Below are 3,290 nucleotides of genomic sequence, written 5' to 3'. Positions count from 1 at the left end.
GAAAACAGGAGCGTGTAAGGTTAACCTTAGACCTACATTGGAAAGGGGTGATTAAACACAAACACCCCTTAAACTCTGGGGCAGCCACCCGGTATCATGTTTGACCCTGGGCGAGAGGTGCTTATGTCCTAGGGCCTCTCCTGGCCATGTATCTCCCAGTGGGTATGGGGGCTCCCAGAATTCTGTCAAAACAGCCTATTCCCTTCCTTCTTCTTCCAGGGCCTGACAGACACCCCCCACTTTCTGAGGCCACCCTTCTGAGGGCTGACCATGCCATTAGCATGCATACTTCTAGGTCTAGGAGGTGGCCCTGGACTGGCTCTTCGCCAGGGGTGTTTTCAAAGCTTGGAAGTGTGGGTTGAGATGTTCATACATGCACATACAGAGCACTTCAAAACGTGGGATGGAGCCGGGAGTGCTAAGAAAAGGGGATGAGGGCTGTCTATTTTTTTGATTCCCCTCTTAACTCTTCTTTTATATTTTCAATATTAGCCAAGCATTTCAATATTCGCCAGGCCCAGAGCAGAGATGCGCGCGCATCGCAAGCAAAGTGGGGTCCAGTCGTTCTCTTTGTTTTTCGTGTGAGTGCAGAAAACTGGAAGAAAACAAGAAACCACGAAAGAGGCGCGGAGTAGACACGATTTAATAACGAATGAAGCGGCGGAGGAGGCAGTTGGAAGAAAAACCGCATTTTAAAAATGGAGGTGCCGGGGATTGAACCCGGGGCCTCGTGCATGCTAAGCACGCGCTCTACCACTGAGCTACACCCCCTCGCACGCAAGAAGGTCCGGAAACGCGCCTATGAGCGCTCGATGGCGGTTTCGGCGGCAGCCAAGGCCCCTCCTCGGTGCCCAGGCCGGTGCGCGGGCCCCGGTGCCGGACTCTGCCCCGCGGCCGGCGGGGAGAGGGAGAACCCGGGGCGTACGACGCCCCGTGCGGGCCTCACTGCGCGCTCAGGCGGCGGTCTGGGCGGGACCGTGTGTCCGGAAGGGCGGCCGGAGGGTCGGGGGGTGGCGGACGATGCGGGGACCTGGATCCCCAGGACACGAGGGGCCTGCGGCGGCCGCAGGCGGCGATGCGCCGGGGCGNGGCGCCCCGGCGGCGCGGGGCGCCGGGCTCTGCGCCCCCGGGGACTCGGCCTGCAACCAGCTCAGCGACTCGGCCCTCGAGGCGGCGGGGTGCCCGCTGGGTGCCGGCCCCACTGCCCCGCGCGCAGGTGGATTCGTTCCCGTGGCGACGCTCGAGGCGCTCTCAACTCCTGGGGGCCTGGACCTCCCGGGTCACGAGCTGCACGAAGCGTTTGGATGGGGGAGGGGGGTCCCCATCGCGAAGAGCGCTGACACTCTTGATAAGAAAGGCTTCTCTGCGTCACCGAGCCCTGGCTCTCCCCACGTTTTGTGAATTTGCTTCCCTTCCAAGTCCCGGAGTCTGCACTTCCCGAGACCGGCGCGGCTCCGTTCCCTGCACTGGGACCACCTGCGGGCGTCCTCCCCGAGGGGCAGGGAAGCCGGGCGTGGGCCCTGGGGCTGGGGTGCACCGCCCCGGCCTGCGCCGCTGGGGCAGCGGGCAGCACCCACCCGGAGCCTGCGTGCCTTCGGCGTGTTGAGCTGGGCGTCTGGGGCAGAGCATGAGGAGAGACAGGGCGCAGGCGAGTGCATGCGCTTTACAAGGTTCTCGGAAAAACAAACCAAAACACGAGGTTTCTATGAACGTAAGCATCTAAGCATATGTTATTGCAGGATCCGAGATTCAAGTTCTATCCATGGCCATGCAAATTCTGTCTTTCTCCTCCAGGCGTAAAGCCACCCAAATCGGGCCTGGCCCTGGAGACTGCATGTGTGGCTGGCCCTCCGGCCGGAGCACCTGCCGGCTGAAAACAAATCTGAACAGCAGAACGAGGTGGCACCTTTGGCTGTTCAGCGGAACAAGGCTCAAGGCCTAACCCAGCAGAGGCCAAGGGATAGAAGGGATGGGACCTTTCGACAAGAAGGAAAGTGGATGGACAGGAATTAGAGTCTTGATGGGTTTGAGAAGAGAGCGTGCACTTAGGAAACACACACGGAGCTTGGCCGTCGTGGGTGTCATTGTCTCCCACCGAGCTAGTGGGCTGAGAGCAGTAGGGTTTCTGCTTATTTATTTTTTAGTTGTCGTCAGTGGGACGGAATTCAGAAGATGAAGTTTGGTTTTGGACAAGGATTTTTAGACACATATGGGACCGCTTCCAGGCAATGTCGGATAAAAACTACAATCCACGTGTCTGGAAGTCTGCAGACACCTCAGATCTGGAGATTTTGATTTTTGTGTCTGCAGAAGACTGTGCCCATGAGAAACAGACGTGATTTGTCCCTCTTCCAGGGCTGAATTGTAAAGACGTTTCTCACCAGTCTTCCAGGCTCTTTCTCCATCTACTCTCCTGATGAGCAGGCCGACTTGGAACCATGTGTTGAAGATGGTAAAGCCACGCCCTGAAGGAGTGGGTCCCCCACTCCAGGAGGACCCTGCACAGATCAGGAACCCCCAGTCTCTGCTGTGTGTGAGCAACAAACACGTTTCCTTTCTGCCTACATCATTATGTATTTGGGAAGTTGTTTCAGTCTTACATCAGTTAACATGTTCTTAACTAATTCACCTTTAATCTGTAAATTCATGCCACCCCCCCCTTTCTAGGAATATATTTTTAAAATATTTCTTTGATAATTTTCTTCTTTTTGTTCTTCCTTCTTCTTCTTTGTCATTCACTTTCTTCTCTTGTTTAGAATTCCTATTAGTTGGTTGTTAAACTACCTGCAATCATCTCTGAATTTATTCGTTTTCCACTTCTGTGTCTTTTTGTTTTACTGGAAGAGAAATTTCCTCAGCTTGAGAGAGCCAACCCCACATGGAAGTTGCCCTGGAAAGGTCCTTGCAAAGGCCAAAAGGAGGAAGCTAGGATGAAATGATGCCCCACACCTGCGCTTCCAGCACTCAGCTCCATGTTAGGAGAAGAGAGAAGGAAATTCTTAGAAATTCCTGTGCAGATAATCAGATATTTTTAAATTTTTTAAAATATTTTTAAAAAATTTACATCCAAGTTAGTTATCATATAGTGCAATAATGATTTCGGGGGTAGGATCCAGTGATTCATCCCCTATGAATAACACCCAGTGCTCATCACAAGTTTCCTCCTTGATACCCCCTGCCCATTTAGCCCAACCCCCCACAGGTATTTTTATTTCTGATTTTATTTATTTGGACTCTTTTTCTGCATCTCTAAAAGTATGCAGCAAGTATTGAAGGTACTGAGGTGATAT

The 3,290-nt window shown here is 53.7% G+C and overlaps 1 non-coding gene across 1 annotated transcript; it reads right to left on the bottom strand.

Moving 5' to 3' along the window:
• Positions 1–699: 699 nt before the first annotated feature.
• Positions 700–771, bottom strand: TRNAA-AGC (transfer RNA alanine (anticodon AGC)). The gene has a single exon. It is a non-coding gene; the product is annotated as a tRNA-Ala (tRNA).
• Positions 772–3,290: the final 2,519 nt, after the last annotated feature.

Source organism: Crocuta crocuta, unplaced genomic scaffold, assembly GCF_008692635.1.
Source record: "Crocuta crocuta isolate KB4526 unplaced genomic scaffold, BGI_CrCroc_1.0 scaffold336, whole genome shotgun sequence".
Classification (NCBI taxonomy): domain Eukaryota; kingdom Metazoa; phylum Chordata; class Mammalia; order Carnivora; family Hyaenidae; genus Crocuta; species Crocuta crocuta.
Note: the sequence above shows the minus strand (reverse complement) of the source record. Positions and strands in the feature narration are given on the sequence as shown.